The following is a 17,541-nucleotide window of genomic DNA, read 5'->3' on the forward strand; positions in this document are numbered from 1 at the left end:
GATGGATAAAGTTGAAGATGAAGAACATTTTATATGTCAATGTCCCCTTTATAATCTCTTGAGAAAAGAGTTATATGATAAAATTTTATTAAGTTGTAAAAATTTCGAAATTTTAAACACAAGTGCCAAGTTTGAATGGGTTTTTATTCAAGAAAACCTAGAGGTATTGAAAATTATTGCAATTTATATTGATAAATGTTTTGAACTCAGAAAATTATTAATATATTCATATTTATGTATGCTTATCAAAATTATTGTGTCAATTATTAAAATCATTGTAATAAATTACTTTGCTCTTCATGGGCCCTTTCAGAATTGGAATTTAAAAAAATCTTATCTATCCTTGCAGAGAGAGAGAGAGAGAGAGAGAGAGAGAGAGAGAGAGAGAGAGAGAGTAATGCTTCTTCAAACTGTGTGTAATCTAATCCTTATTGTGTTTGTCTAAATTAATGTATGTTACTGTACTATGCTAATTATGCCTTCATGACAAATATTATGTTATATAGTGCATTTGTTTAATTACTGACTGTCGCATCTCTTCCTCCCCTTGTTCATGTATATATTGGAAGGTCCTTCCCCCTACCTATTTAAACACTAATTTAAACATTTATTTTCTGTTACTTTTCCCTTCCAGATATTGTTTCGCTTTAGTTTGTACGTGTACGTCTGTGTGCTATGTTTTCTCCATAAAACCTCAATTCAGTGAGCTAGCAAAACAATTTTATACATGGGTACATTCTGAGGTCGTTGTATTTCACTATTTAACTGAACCATGGAAAGTTTAAGTTCAAAAGTAGTATATGGCCAACTTGTTTTCACCCTGAGTGTTCCTCACAGGGTAAAATATATAAGTTGTCAAATCCTAGTGGAAATTGAATATTAAAGAGTATCATATACATGTACATGAAATGGCGTTTCACAAATTTACTTCTTCATTAAAATCAAAACAATTTATTAGCGCAACATGTTGCAGTTGAATGCGTTTCATACAAAATTGCAAATTTTACATGTTTTTGTAAAATTTTGTATTCGAAGGACAGTTATGTCAACCAAAATGAATAAATTTGTATCCGAAAGACAATACAGCTTTATTTACAACATTTTTGTTTTCGGTTGAAAATGTCCTTCTTGTTAAATTTTTTAACAAATAAAAAGATATTTAAATGTTTTAAAATTCAAGAAACTAGGATTTTAAGGAGACAATTAATCTTTAAATTCAATATCTAAGTATTATATTGAAGGTACTGCACTAGCACCCCCGTGATCATAGGTATTTCCTAAATCATCTTTTGGCTCTAAATTAAAAAAAAATACACAAATGACAGAACAAATAAATAACATATATGGACCTTAATAAAAAAAAATAATAAAGTAACGTTACATCGGTGTACTACGACGGTTGTCCGTAAAGTTTGAGGACAATCTCAATAAAATATTATTTAACTGTCCGAAATAAATAAAACAAGTATATAACTAATTTCATGATTTACTGATTAAGTGTACAAAATTTTATTTCAGTACCTGCTTAAATAATCGTATTTTCATCAATTTAAAAATCTAAGAAACTCTCACCCGGAGCACCCAAACAAATATTTCCGACGTTCGACGACGTCAACATTTTAACTTTTCTCAACGTAGTCTCCTTTCAAAGCAACACATTTTTTAACCAGTCATCAAATATTTTCTCAAACTGTTCTGTTTTCATTTTTAAGATTATGTTCATTACTTCCTGTCTTAGTTCAGGTAAATCGTCGAATCTTTGTCCACGGAGAAAAGATTTGATATGCGGGAATACCGCAAAATCCATTGGCGCTAAGTCAGGGCTATACGGAGGATGTTTGAGACATTCGAATCCAAATAAATCAATTTCTAGATGAGTTTTTAGAGAAGTGTGGGCCGGTGTATTGTCTTGGTGTAATATCACTTGCTCTATGTTGGCTGCTAAATTAGGGCGTTTGAACCAAATCTCGCCTCAGTACCTGAAAGTACAAAATAAACGGACTAATATTCCTTTTCGGTCCATGAAGAGAATGGACATATTCTTTCCCATTTATTTGGTTATCTTTGCCTTCTTTGGTGGCGGTGAGTTACATTTTTTCCACTGACTTGACTGTTGTTTAGTTTCCGGATCGTAGTAATGAAACCAGTTTTCGTCGGTTGTAATTATTCTGTCTAGAAATCGTATGCCACCACGAGAAACTTTTTTAATAAATTGATTTGACAATGACATTCTTTTTGTTAAATGTTCTGCTGTAAGAAGTCGCGGTACCCATCTAGCTCTAGCACATACTCGATTCATATTTAAATCATTTGCTAAAATGTGGTGCGCTGTAGTCTTAAAAATGTCACATTTGTCTGCAACTTCGCGAACTGTTAGTCGCCGGTCACTGTTGATAACGTTCAGAACTTCATCTTTTATCGCATCTGATTGCCTGAAAGATGGCCTACCTTCCCGCTCATCGTCTTCCAAATTGTCTCTTCCGTCCCCAAACCTTTTGTGCCACTTGAATACCAATGAACGACTAACTTTGCTATGTTTCTCAGACTGTTTTAAGAATTTGTGTGTTTCTGTTGGCGTTTTTCCGATGTCTACACAAAACTTTATAACCGCTCGCTACTCCACCTTTTCCGTAAATTTCCTTTTATTCAGTGATGCCGATTCTGGATTCAATGCTTCAAATCGAGATTTCTCCGCCATTTCGAAATTTTGACCATTCAAATTTAGCAGGTGTAACGTCAAGACTATTGTCGACGTCACAATGTAAGTTTCATGTATTTTTTGGCGGATTTTGAAACTTAAAATAACAAAAATATGAAAACACCAGCCTGCATGTTATGTGATATTTTCGCCGTGCTCCGGGTCCCTATTGCTTTTATTTATATGAAGTAAGTGTTATTATTTCGCATTTAAAATTGGACAAATATTGATATAACCGAAATAGGATATAGTTCAGGATTACAAATATGCAAAAAGACTTTACCTGAAATGCTATTTTTACGCAGACTTCAGCCTGTCCACGAACTTTACGGACAACACTCGTATAATGATATATAGTCGAAAATTGGTGTACTATAATGATATAATAGTCGAAATGAATATCACGATATTTTCTTTGATTAACAGATTTTTTCCTTAATGAATACGCAATAATTCTGTAATTTCATCTGATGTTCCATCATATATTATGAATCCATCGTCCCTATATCTGTAACTTTCTATCGTCCCTATATCTATAACTTTCTGTACAGAGTATTTTTTAGGTTCACATTGGGTGATTCTCTTAGCTACGTGCTTTTGTTGAGCTCACATTGGGTGGCTCAATGTGAGCTCAACAAAGGCTCTATCTATTTATCCAGAAGTAAAACAACTTGTTGTACTATGTACCAACTTTCTGTACAGAGAACTATCTTTTTATCCAGAAGTAAAACAACAAGATAGTACTATGTACAAACTTTCTGTACAGAGTACTATCTTTTTATCCGGAAGTAAAACAACAAGATAGTACTACGTACAAACTTTTTGTACAGAGTACTATACAAGTTTTAAATAGTATTTTTGTCGGCTCACTTCGGCCATCGTACGCAACATTATATTTAGACCGAGATTTTCCTCATTAAGCAATACAACCCTCTAGGTCCGTACACGCTTCTGTACAAAATATACTAATGAGATTGTAAAATCAGTCAATGAGATAAAGATATTTACATTTTACGAGAATAGAAATCGTTCAGTAATCCAACTAAAGTGGGTTATCAATTTTCACACACATAGTATATAAAAGTCACATGTGTATGCGTCTTGACAAGGTAAGATCAAATATTAATTTTTCCATATATTTCCATTCTATTAGACTCAAAACCACCATCACATGCCAATAATGTGATGTGGTTGTGAATTAAACGATCCTTTACAGACTCCTGCCTCAATATTTTGCACGATGCGATCACTTATTTTGTATTTGGAGACCATGTTGTCAAAACACTATGCCAATAATGATTTATAGAGAATAGTCTATGCCAATAATGATTTATAGAGAATAGTCTCAATAAGATTACTAATATATTGGTGTTAATTTTTCCTTTAATATGTACAAATATCTTTATTTGAAAATATTCACTAAAACATTATTTTCAAAATGAAAGTTTACAATAATATATAAAAATAAAACAATCACTATTATTGCATAGCAACGTAATAATTCCTACAGAACGTAACGAAATCAATATTCTATCATATTACAATTCAATTTGTGACAAAATGTATTCCAAAGAGTTTTTTATTGCTTTGCAATACAATAAAAGGATTATTGCATGAATACTGGTGAATATTATTACTTGCAAAATATAAATCTACTTGTGACAATGTTCCTTAATACTCATGCAAAAACCTTATCGTATCTGATGTACCAGAAATAGACTAAGAAGATGTAAAGCAATTATAAAATGTCAAAATAAACTGGTGATATCTGTTGTACTGTCCAATATTTTCTTTGATTCCAGTTATCCGTTCTATGCATCATTCTATTTATTTTTCATTCAAATTACTGTGCCAATAATAAAAACTATAAAAATCATCCTGAATTTTGAATTTAGCCTCCATTTGGTTATATAGTTCTGGGCTGATATGCATAACACCACTTAAGTTAAGATATCCATTTGTAGTACTCATTTATCGTAGGACATGTAGAAAAATCCGTCCGTTCGGAAAAAAATCTTAACTTAAGTAGCTTTATGCATACGGGCCTTGACTTTTTTTGCCTTTGGCTTTAAATGATCGTGATGAAGGTAAATCCAGAGGGGCTTCGGACGTATACAATTTATATAGTATTATTTTCATTCTCTCTCTGGATTTATTTAATATTTCTAAGGATTAAAGATTTATATATACCATAACAGCTGTTACATATATAATATATATATTTCTAAGATCATTAATACTTACAATAAACTTCCATTTTTATGAAATTGAAACATATGAAAGAGATTGATATAAACAATATTTCAGTCGCTGCAACTTCAAATGGGTGGATCACCGAAGCAATGTTAAGATCGTTGGTTGTGAATGGAAAATATGTCTCTGATTTAACCAAGGTTAACTCCTGAAAATTGTTTGATAAAGATTACATGATCGGAGTTGGTCTGTTCATGACGAAAATTGCACAATAAGAAGAAAAATAGACAAAAGGAATTACCACTTGAGCTAAATATACAAACTTTTATCATAAACAGGGAAAGTCACATTTATTAATGAAAAACACGAGGTAGTTTTATAAAAAATTGAACGACATCATTTTGTTTACTAGTCTAATGCAATTTACTAAGGAACGGTCATTTATGGCCCTAGCCCTCCAATCAATATAGCCAACGTTACTTCAAATAAAACATATAAACATATTAAGTAGCATTATGATTAATTTTCATTATATAATTCTTTTTGAAATGATTTTCTACCCCCAGGTTTTGATTGCCTTAACCGAATTTTGGCACAACTTTTCGGAATTTTGGGTTATTAATGCTCTTTAATTACGTAATATTTGGGAATTGATATTGGAAGGTTATTTTTGCATGGGATTTTTTTTGATACTACACTAAATTGATATTCCTTTGAAACAACTAGTAAGTAGTCGTTTGTTGGTGTGGTTCATAGGTGTTTCTCGTTTCTCGTTTTTTATATAGATTAGACCGTTGGTTTTCCTGTTTGAATTGTTTTACACTAGTCATTGTGGGACCCTTTATAGCTTGCTGTTCGGTGTGAGCCAAGGCTCCGTGTTGAGGGCCGTACTTTGACCTATTATTGTTTACTTTTTATACATTGTGACTTGGATGGAGAGTTGTCCCATTGGCACTCATACCACATCTTCTTATTTATTTAAACTTGTTCCAAGACATCACAACGGTGTCAATATTCAAAGGTTTCTTCGCATACTCGATTATCAAACGAAGAACACAGTGTTTCCATACATGTATTACTCAGACTGAGTTGATATTATGCATATATTACTGGAGAGCAACACGGGCTCCTTTAATCTATTTTTTCTCCTTACAATGAAGTTCCTTCAATTTCATTTTACTTTTATCTCATTGATTTTTCCAGGGTGATTCAGTTATATCTCTGACTGATCAATATATTGAAATATTTTATTACTACAAATATTTACATTTAAAGATATATATGACCCCTTTATCAAGAAAATAATGTCTGAAAACAATTTTTACTAAGTGTTATTAAAGTTTCAGAAAATAAAGTTTCTTTAAAGTAGTTCGTAACAAGGAAATTATTGAAAAATTGCAATAACATGCAATCAGCAACACCAACATTTTAATTGTTTGTTTTTTCCTTTTCGTTTTTTATTTTTTATTTTAGAATAAGTTTTTTTTCTTCATGAAATTGAGTTTTGCCTAAAATTACCAAATTGTATTGACGAATGTTTATTACTGAATTAGATCCTGTTGGTGTTCTGATACTGTAGTTGACAAGTACATGTATTTCCGTTCACTTGGCTTAATTGCTTATTTCCTCGAGGAAAGCCGCTGAATGACTGTTATCCGATAGCGTTATATTACAAACATAACCACCGTTTAGATGAAAATCCGGATTACTAACTTGATTTGAGCTAATCTATCCAGGGTATAAGTTCTTTGACATTCTCCGTTTAAAATTGTTAAACACTAATCTAATCGTCCAACCAATATAATATTATATAGCCGTCCTACCAATATAGCCACCTTAACGTCAAATAAAAACAAGAAAACCGATAAATCAATTGAACAACTTGCTTTCTTTAAAAAAAAAGAAATGCAATCGTGAACCTAAATGCCTGATTGGCATGAAAGATCAGATAATTGTTAAATAAAGATGCATGGTTTTACCTATTTTTTGTTGTTGTATAAGATATAGAAACTGATGATGGATTGTTAATGTAACTGCTGTTCAATGTAGGGCAAAATATTCTTGCTAAAAGAATCATTTGTCTATCTCCGATCCCTCTCTCTCCCGAAAGATAACATAACATCATTATAAATAGAAGTCACCCTCTGGATGTTCAATTCTCAGGTGCAGTTTTTCAAATTAAAGTTAGTTTTCTGGCTAAAGTCGAAATGCAAATCTGAAGAAATTTAATGAAATTGATCAAGATTATTTGTTTGTGTAGCCAGTTTTAAAATAGTTAAAATTCTAAGCTGTATTCTTATTTGATAATCCCAAACTAAAGCTATTTTTTAATAACCATTCAAACTGGTTTATATGGTTTGGTCATTGGCTATCATATTCAAGATATGATTGATCTTAATTTATTTATACTACAGACAACAAACTCCAACCAAGTTTTTGGAGTGAAAAAGTTTGAAAGCTCAACTTTATACTTGTTCAAACAAATCTCACTTTTTCATTTCTAGCTTGTCCTTTTGTAAATAAGCCAAAATAAAATGAAGTTGTTGTTTTGTTGTTTTGTTGGTTTTATATGGTTATGTGACAGACTGAAGGAATCAGGATTAACAGGGCCAATGCAGTATAGTTCATGTCCAGTACGCAATTAAAAAAATGCTGTTTTTGCAATCGCCTGTCCGTTCTGTCCGGATATTGAGTTAAATTAAGAAAAATAATTTGTACTAAGCTGGTTTTTTTTTTTGCTAATAGATACAAACGTCTTTGTATCACCTATTTTGTCGCCAAACACGCTGTAGGCCTATGTCAATTAGACCCTCTAAATTGGCTTATGAATACAGATTGCCGCCACTCCTTGAAAATGAATGTACGGAATTCCCAAAAACTTGCAATGATTCTTCTATAGATGGGACACGAAGTGGTGCACCTGCTACTTTAACTTTTAATCTGATTTATTTTTTACATACATGTACCAAAAAGAAAATAACTGACTTTGCAATTTTTAAATATATTTTTTGGATAGGGTAGTCGACACAGGATTCCCTTGGAAAACTCACACATTTTCCAAAAAAATTACAAACGATTCTCTAGTTTGGTAAAATAATCATATCTAAATAATATTTATCTTCCTGGTTTTATAAGTACTTAAACAATTGCTAATCTATTCTCGCAAACCACTTACCGGAAGCAATTTACAATAGTGTTTATGCCAAACATCCAGGAATATCAAATATCATTTTTTTTAAATTGCAATGGCCATAAGTTTTAAATCAATAGAAAGTCATCTCCTCACGCCAAAGAATATCACTCAGTGTCCTCCAGTCGTTTTATATTTATAGAATAAGTTTAAGGACTCAAACGCATAGTCATTATCAATTGTTTCGATATGTTTTTGCATTTAACCGGAGACATATAATTCCGTGTTATATGTCTCTTATGTAACACACCCAAAAGGGTGCCTTTTGAATTTCGTCTAAATTTCCAGAGTTAAAGGGGCACTAGCTACGAGATATATAAAAAATATAAAATATGATTTTTTTTTGTTCAATCATTAATGAAAGTGAAATAGTGAAATAATATATCGCTTTTAGCAGCCAGTATGGTTCAATTTTGTCAAAATAAGCTAAGAAACATTTGATGATGAATTAATCACTTGCAAGTGAATAATTCGACCTCATCGAATCCGTATTCATGTGAACTTCAATTTAACCCCTTAGCTAGAGATGGATACCGCATGCATTGTGCGTGTTCAATTATTTAAAGGAAAAGAATGTCAACATTGAAAGTGAAACAAAGGTAAATCATTTGATTGACTGATTCGATCCACAAAAAAAATCATTCTAATACAGGTAAAACCGATGATTAACATATATTTTAAATCTATAATATGAAATTAAACAGACGTAGAAAACCAAATGCACGAGTCTGATATCTGTTTATATCTATATTTATGTTTATATCGCTTATATGGCAATCGGAGGTCTTCGGGGGTCAACTCGACAGTTAATTAGATGGCGTCTAGACTAAAGTACACACGAAACGAAGCTACATATTATTGAGCCCATGCCCGGTAAACTGTTTATTTTAGACTTTTCATAATTTGGTAAATGTTTTACTTTTTTATAAATCAAATATGAGAATTTGAGTCAAATCGGTGAACATGAATTTGACATCTAGTGCCTCTTTAACTGTCTTTGTTTTTATAAGATTAATAAGAAGCAAGGAGATATGGTATGCTTGTCAATTTGACAACGATCCACCAGAGTTCAAATGAAGTGGATGTAAGCAATCATAGGCACACGTACGGCTTTCCTGGCTTTCATGGCCGTACTTTATTCTGTTTTTGTTTCTACTTTGATGACGATAAAGAATACATATTTTTTCCTAATATTATCCTCTTGAAACAATTATGGTTACTTCATTAGGTAAAATAAAAAGTAATTCCAACTATGTAATTTTAATTTACAGAAGTGTAACCATAGACATTAATTTTTCCTGTACGCTTCCTTCCTGGACGTAGAATTTTAAAAGCTGCTTAAATGGACTGTGCTCTTTTTCAATTTTGCTAAAATGGCTAAATTTTAATATCCTAAAAACGCCCTCTCCGTTGATGGTAAGTTTTTTCACTTAAAATCTCAGCTCCAATGTGAACACAGCTTGTGTTTCATAAAACTTCACACATGCATCTCTAATTAACTACTGATGTAGGATATATATAGTATCGATTTCATTGAAATCCTTTCAAAAACAGATGTTTCTTCAAATTTATAATTGTTTTATAAAAACTAAGTTTTTATCAAAATTTTGACACTAGGAATGAATTTGAATGAATATTATATAAAAATAAGAAGATGTGGTATCATTGCCAATGAGGAAACTCTCCAACAAGAGGCCAAATGATGTCGAAGTTAACAACTATAGGTCACCGTACGGCCGTCAACAATGAGCAAATCCCAAACCGTATAGTAAGCTATAAAAGGCCCCGAAATAACAAATGTAAACAATTCAAACGAGAAAACTAACGGTCTAATTAATGTACTAAACAATAAACGAAAACCAATTTCGAATCGCATATTATACGCATTTGCAGTTTTGGTGCAAATCCTAGCATTAAAAGGCGTATCTCAAAATTTGTGAGTTTTTAATAAATAGTAAGTTTATACCACAATGTTTGTATTTTTGGCTCCTGCAAATAATTTGGAATAACTTATAATACACAACCTATATATTAATTTGCATTGAACTTCTAGCACAAAAGGATGTTTTGTTTTTTACCTCAAATTTCCCCTGCAACCCCCCCCCCCCCACCCAATTATTCCGAAAACCAATTTTTGACATCGATTATCAAATTGTTATTAACACAAGACGTGGGAAGGGGTATTATATAACCTATGTATAATACATGTAACTCAAATTTGATGTAATTCAAGCACATAAAATAATTTCTCGTATTTGGTTTTTGTTTTTTAACAAAAACTTAGTTTATACCACAATTTTTGTCCAAAGTTCCCCCACCTTCTTTTAGTAAATATTAAAACTTCGCGGTTGCGAAAATCCGGACTTATCGTCAATATAGAAGTGCCGACAGACACAAAAAGATGTTGCTCCAAATATGTGATTTTTTAACAATTACTAAGTATTTGGGGTCAATCCCCCATAACAAATAACAAAAATCCCTAGCTTTGACATTGAGATCGATTTTTAAAAAGCAGATCATAAGATACAAATAAATATTTTTTTTTTCAAATTCCAGCACTCTCAAAATTTGTGATGCTACAGTTTTTGTCAAAATTTCACAAAATACGAAAGGGACCTTCCTTTTACAGGTTTAACACTACACGCATAAGAACTATGCAAATCGGCTGAGCCAATCTTGACTGATCGTACGACATAGAAGTGTTGACGTATAGAGAGATAAAGTGATTTCTACAGGGGCGACCACCTATGAATCAGCGGCCCCTAAAGCTATCGTCTGCGACTGCTGCTGCAAATAAATGTTGTCGACTGCCATGAAATTATGTTAATTTTTCAGTCAAATTTAGAGCAATGAAACAGAAAATCTATATTTTGCTCAGCAATCTCCAGAATAGGAAGACGCCTCTGTCCAAGTTTTGTAAAATTCCATGACGGATTGACAATGTCTTTTAAGTTTTAAAGTCATTAACACAAGACTGTTATCTAAAAGTAGACTCCAAATCAAAGTTAATTAGATATTCAAAATATTTGCTCTGCTATTTCTTGATCATGAAGAATCTAAGTTTCGTAAAATTCCATCGGAAGGTATGACAAAGTTATTGATATCTAGAAAACGTTAACCCTGACTGAATCTTAATCATGTTAACGTTTACTGCAAAAAGTCTAACTCAGTAAAGCTCTGGAAAATGAAAAATCATATATTTAAAATTTTGCTTTAGATGCTATCTCTCGATCACTCATTTTAAAGCTTCTTTCCGAGTTTCCTTAAATTCATTTAAGGGTTGACAAAGTTATTGAAGTCTTGACTTGACTGCAGACTGTATTTTTAAAAATTTAAACTGCATCGCTTTGTCTCGCCTTAAATTCGCGACTGTCGTCCCCTGCAGGCGAGACAGTTATAGGTAAAAGTTTGATTTAGTACTTGAATCAATCTGTTTGACATGGTTCACAAAGAAGTAGTGCTTACAAACGCTTACACATGTATACAATAGAATTTCTCATTACATCCGATGTATCTTGTATTTCGCTTGATATTTTGATAATCAAGTATACATGTATTTCTGTTCTATCTATAAGACGTTTATGATTTATGCGTCTTAAATGAAAACCGACCACTGTTAAGTCCGAATTCTTTTCTAAATTATATGAATTAAGGGTAGAATATATGTCAACAGGGTACAATTATATTTTTAAGAAGCATTTTTTAAATTTGTATTTCATTTCTTCATTATTTTGTGAGAAGGACCGTCAAACTAGCATGGAAGTTTTGCGTTGCTACAATACAAAGAATCCTAAAATTGATCTATTTTAAAGTTTTTTTTCAGACAATCGATTACAAATTTTCTAAATTATATTACTAAAAGCTCTGAAAAGGTGTTGTGGAATATATGTTACAGAAACAGAACGCTTCACAACTGTATTAAAACAAGAAATGAAAGTAATTTCTATAGGTAAATCAGAATATTTTATCTAAATTATGTTACTTAAATGGTCTGACTAAAAGGTGTTGTGGAATATACGTCACAGAGACAGAACGCCAACACACTGTATTAAAACTGGGACTATTATACTAACTGTCAATATAGTATGTCCCAGATTAAAACAAGAAATGATATCTACGTTTGGTTTTATATAATCGATAATTCATACATTTGCCATTATGAATAAGATATGACATTATTGCATATAGCAATCATCAAGATTATTTTTTATAAAACTGTCAGATAAATGCAATGCAGCTACATTTTTATTTTTCCAGTTGAGACTTGCTGCATTTGAAAAATGGACGGGACGTATGTGAAAGAAGTATACTAGTGTCAGTACAAATATTATACGTCAATGCACAATAATAGGAAAAATAGATTTGAAACAGTTCAAAAAGTGCATGCATGTTATTGAAACAAAACAAAACATAAGTTTGTTTTGGTCAGATATTAACACAATTGTGTGTCGCGAGAAAGAGAAAAACATGCATTCCCCCAAAAAAAGATGAATGGTAAGTGCCTTATCGGCAGGCATCATCAGTCAAGTCATACCCACAACCTGACTTTCATCTACGAGCGTCTCAACCAGGAAAATGACTAACCGGAAGTGATTCAGGTACAAGTCATACAGGGGATCAGAGTAAACTAATCTAGTTTAGACATTGAAATTGTCGAGTTTCGAATGTCACGGAAAACAATCTCATTGACGAAAACATCAAAGGCACGACTCTTTTGACTGCTGTCCTTCATTTTGAAAATATTTTGTCGTAGGAACCCGGATAAAATTAAATCGTACATACTGAATGTATTCTTTTGAAGTGCTTTCTTTCGGCTAATCATATTACATTGAGTACTTCTTTCCTGTGACCTTTTAATATTTTGTATATTGTGCTATGTAAAAAGCGGTTTACTACGTTGCAAACAATTTACTTAGTTTTTATTTCCGCTTGTCACGGGGTAATGACAACTTTTTTTTTGTCTTTCAGGATATTTCGGTTGTTCAAACATTACAAACAAAAAGACGCTTTGACTTATACGTAAGTAGTTTAAAGTTTAAATAAACATATTTTATTTGCAAAAAAAAACTCACAAAAAGGATTAGACACAAGTTAGTCCAACTTAGATCGTCTTCTTCTAAGATACAATATTAAACAATATAATTTCATAGCATGCAAATATCAAATTTATTATTACACAATATATAATAAAAAATCTGTAATTTTAATGATATATTAAGAAACAGTATAGAAAAAAGGGAAGATAGGAAGAAGGGAAAAATAAATATGCATGAGTGTGTGTGTGTGGATCACTACATTCAGCTTATACACATGATTAAACAAGGAACCTTTTGGTCTTTTTTATATAACCAAAAACATTTCTAAATATTTCTTTGTTTTGCTTATTTGTCAGATTTATACTACCAGATGTTAAAATCTTTAGATCCAACACAAGGTCATCTGGTAACCAACTAAGACTATTCCTAAGAATGTGACGTAAATTTGTATATAAAGGACATTAAAAGAAGAAATGATTCGAATCTTCGTGGGGAAACCCACAGCGAAAAGATGGATCTGATACAATATTTATTTGAAAGAGATCATAATTAAGAAATGTAGCTGAACATCTAAATTGCGTTAAAATAATATTGAGGTTTCTTGGACCAAATGCATAGTAACTAGGCACCGTTTTATTACCTACTGTAGAACTCTTTTTTAATTTATTTTTAAATTTTGATAAAGTTTCTGTTTTTCGCACGGATATGTCCAATCTATTCCATTGCCTAATAGGTGATGGGATAAACGAGTCACTACATATCGAAAGTCTACAAAAAGGTAACATAATATCATCACCATTTCTTAAATGATATGTAGTTAGGTCTTTCCACTTTTCTGTGGAAAGACCTATTGTATTTGTTCTGATTATTTTTTTTCTTCTTCCGCCAAATTTCAAAACCTGTTTTGTGGTTTTGCAAGATGTCGCTTAGATTTTTTGCATATGATATCGAATAGTTATTGCGCTTTTGAGACTGACCCTGTTTAGTCGAAGACTTTTTATTGTAAGAATTATCTCCCCAAACACTGTTTTCTCTGTTATGAAATCTCCTCCGTAACCGAAGAAGAAAGCGACAAATTTATTTTACCAAATTGCTCGCTATATCCTCCGGATTTTTTATCCAATTTTGACGGAAGCTATACGAAGATTCCATATGAGAGTTATTCCCCCTAATGCATTTGAAATAAGTGATATGCATTTGTAACTGGTAAATAATAAGTGATAGAGACCTATGGTCTGTTGATTTGAGCTCCTTGGTCCAAAGAATAGAAAACTATAAAGATATATATAAAAGAACTAGTGCAAAATGTTTGCCTAATTGTGATTGAGATATGATACATTTGGTCTGAAACAATCCAATGACATCTTATAAGAGTTATTGGACCTGAAATGATTCAATTTAAGGTTAATTGATTATTACTCCAACTTGGTACATGATAAAGCCATGGGGTCTTTTGCAAACTGTTGGTTGACATGTGACCTTGAAAAATATCAACCGAAAGTGACCTTGAGTAAACCGGAAGTAATCATTTTTGCACTTATTTCATGGGAAAATACCTAGAAACTTTATATTTTTTAAATACGCATACATAAACCTATCATTTGAGACCGGAAGTGACCTTAAATGAAACTGAAGTACCTAATATCTCCCTTATTACAGTAAAAGTATATAGAAACCATATGTTTTTGGAATCAGTGTAAATAAAGCTATCATGTGAGACCGGAAGTGCTATTTTTTAAACCGGAAGCTGACAATTATGTCCCTTATTTCAGGCAAAAATATATAGAAACATTTATTTATTGAATCAGTACGAAGAAACCTATGCTCTGACGCCAATAGTAACTTTGAGTAAACCGAAAGTAGCTTATCTTAAATAATTTATAAAATTGATGTGGAAAGACCTTCAATTGTTCTCTGAAAAATTGGTTTTCAATTGTACTTTGTATCGATGGCGGAATCAATTCACAAAGATAATTAGGGGCTTTTCCGTTATACGCGTTGTAAAGCATTTGCAGTTTTCTTCTTCTGCGACGGTCTTGAAGATATTCCCATCCAATTTCTCTATAAATATTATTTTTATTTAGAAAAATATGTAAGCCATTTACAATTCTTGCAGCTACAAGTTGCAATTTTTCTAGTTTGTTAGTATTACAAATTCCACAGTTATCCCAATCTTCACTGGCATATTCAAAAATCGGTCGTATATATACTAAGTATGATTTTTCTAAGTTTGTATTTTAGCTTACGTAATGTATTTATATGTTTTGATACACTAAGTACAATGTTATCGATGTGCTTATTCCATTTTGCATCGTTACTTTGTGTAACTCCAAGGTGTTTGTGGTAATCGGTGAATGGAATATCTTGCCCATTAAACGTAAAATTCATATTTGGTCCTTCGATATTCGAGAAAAGCATAATTTCTGTTTTATCTGGATTGAATGACATGAGCCATCTTTTTGACCATTCATCTAGGATTTTCAGGTCATGATCGATTACAGTTTGTATTTGCAATCTATCATCACTCGAAAAACTGAGAGAAGTGTCATCGGCAAAGAGCCTAATAAGTGATAATAGATTCTCGGCAATATCGTTTATATAAATGATGAAAAGAAGAGGTCCTAGGACCGACCCTTGGGTGACACCGGCTAAAACTGATCTTTGAGAGGAACAGGACTGTTTGATTATTACCCTTTGTTTTCTTTCATTGAGATAGCTATGGAACCATTTATGTAAGTTACCTTGAATTCCACAGGATTTTAATTTGTGTAAAACCTTATCGAACGCCTTAGAAAAATCACAAAAAACATAACAATCCGTCTCCTTTTTTTCCAGTGAATTGATAATACAATTGTACATTTCTATCAACTAATGAGTAGTTGAAATTTTAAATCCAGACTGGTATTCAAAAATAAGTTTTTGTGTCTTCGTAAATGGCTACACACATGTTTATATACTTCTCGTTCCATAACCTTTCCCACACAACTTATTAATGATATTGGGCGATAATTAGAGGGAAGGCAGCTATCCCCCTTTTTGAATGTAGCGATAACACTGGAAATTTTCCAGCTTGATGGATATTTTGACTGCTTAAGGGATTCATTAAACATTATTTGAAGGAGTATGGCTATCTTTTCATGACAAATTTTTAACATCTTATGACTTATTACATCAGGTCCCGATGCCTTGTTTGGATTTAGAATCTAAATAACATCAACAATTTCGTTTAGATTTATAGTGATGTCATTTAAAATAGTTTCAGTTTTTTTACAACATTTGGTAGAGGAACGTTTTCTTCTTCTAATGAAGAAATTAAACTAAAATATTTGTTCAAAAGTTCGCATTTCTCATTGTCCTCATAGACAATATCATCTAGACTTTCATCTTTTATTATATTTTGAAGTGGAGGGATATTAGGGAGGCGGGGCTTATTTCATACACGGTTAGTAGTGGTGTTACGTCCCTTTATAAAAACAAAACGGTACTGAGAAAAAATCGTAAAGGTTTCAACAGACGAAGAGTGTGATGATTAAGATTGAAATTAATTCATAAAACACATTTAAACCTAACAAGTTGTTATTGTTGGTATCTGTTTTTGTAGGATCAATGGAAGTAGTTTCTTAATGCTAACAGTATTGAAGACTTGCTCATTTGATAGGTCACTAGTCTAAATTTCACACGTTAAGATAGTCGGTAAGATAAATTCGTTACATAGTGTGCTAGTGACCTAATACGGTATATATGGGGTCAGTAAATTCCATATGGGGATTCGAGCTTCGCTCTCACCACATATGGAATTTACTGACCCCATATATACCGTATTAGGTCACTAGCACACTATGTAACTAATAATATCTTTTAAAGTTAGATTAAGCCCGAGTTTGTTCACGCCTGGTAAACCATCAAATTTCAACCAAATGGTTAAGCGAGAAAAAAGTTTACTGGCACTTCCTGCTGAGCTTTTCTGGTACAAAATATTAAAAATAAAGAAAGGATGAATTTTCATCAATTTATTGCCAATCTGTAAATATTTTGTTAAATAGGAGAATGTCATGCCATAGATAACAAAATGAGAGCTTGTCTCGTTCATTACTCGGACTAATATAATTTTAAATGACATCGGAATGACTTTTCTCCCGCAGGTAAGTGCAGCCAGCTCAGTTAGTTTTTGACAAAACGACGGTGAGTTCATCAATACGTTACGTATATATCAGTATATAAGTGTTCTTCTTCGTCACTATGAACGTATAATAACAGTTTTTTTTTCTATTTTTTAAGAATATAGTTTTGTTAAGCTGAATATGTTATAAAGTATATCAGGTTGAGAGTAATGAACGAGACAAGCTCTCATTTTGTTATCTATGGCATGACATTCTCCTATTTAACAAAATATTTACAGATTGACAATAAATTGATGAAAAGTC

At 32.0% G+C, this 17,541-nt stretch overlaps 1 protein-coding gene across 1 annotated transcript in view; it reads left to right on the forward strand.

The window, feature by feature from the left end:
• Nucleotides 1-17,541, forward strand: part of LOC127704260 (uncharacterized) — a 34,229-nt gene that overhangs the window by 2,409 nt on the left and 14,279 nt on the right. Inside the window, exon 2 of the mRNA XM_052208229.1 lies at nt 13,050-13,100. The gene's annotated coding sequence lies outside the window, so the exon portion shown is untranslated. The remainder of the gene's footprint in view (nt 1-13,049; nt 13,101-17,541) is intronic.

This window comes from Mytilus californianus, unplaced genomic scaffold (genome assembly GCF_021869535.1).
Source record: "Mytilus californianus isolate M0D057914Y unplaced genomic scaffold, xbMytCali1.0.p SCAF_6, whole genome shotgun sequence".
Taxonomy (NCBI): Eukaryota; Metazoa; Mollusca; class Bivalvia; order Mytilida; family Mytilidae; genus Mytilus; species Mytilus californianus.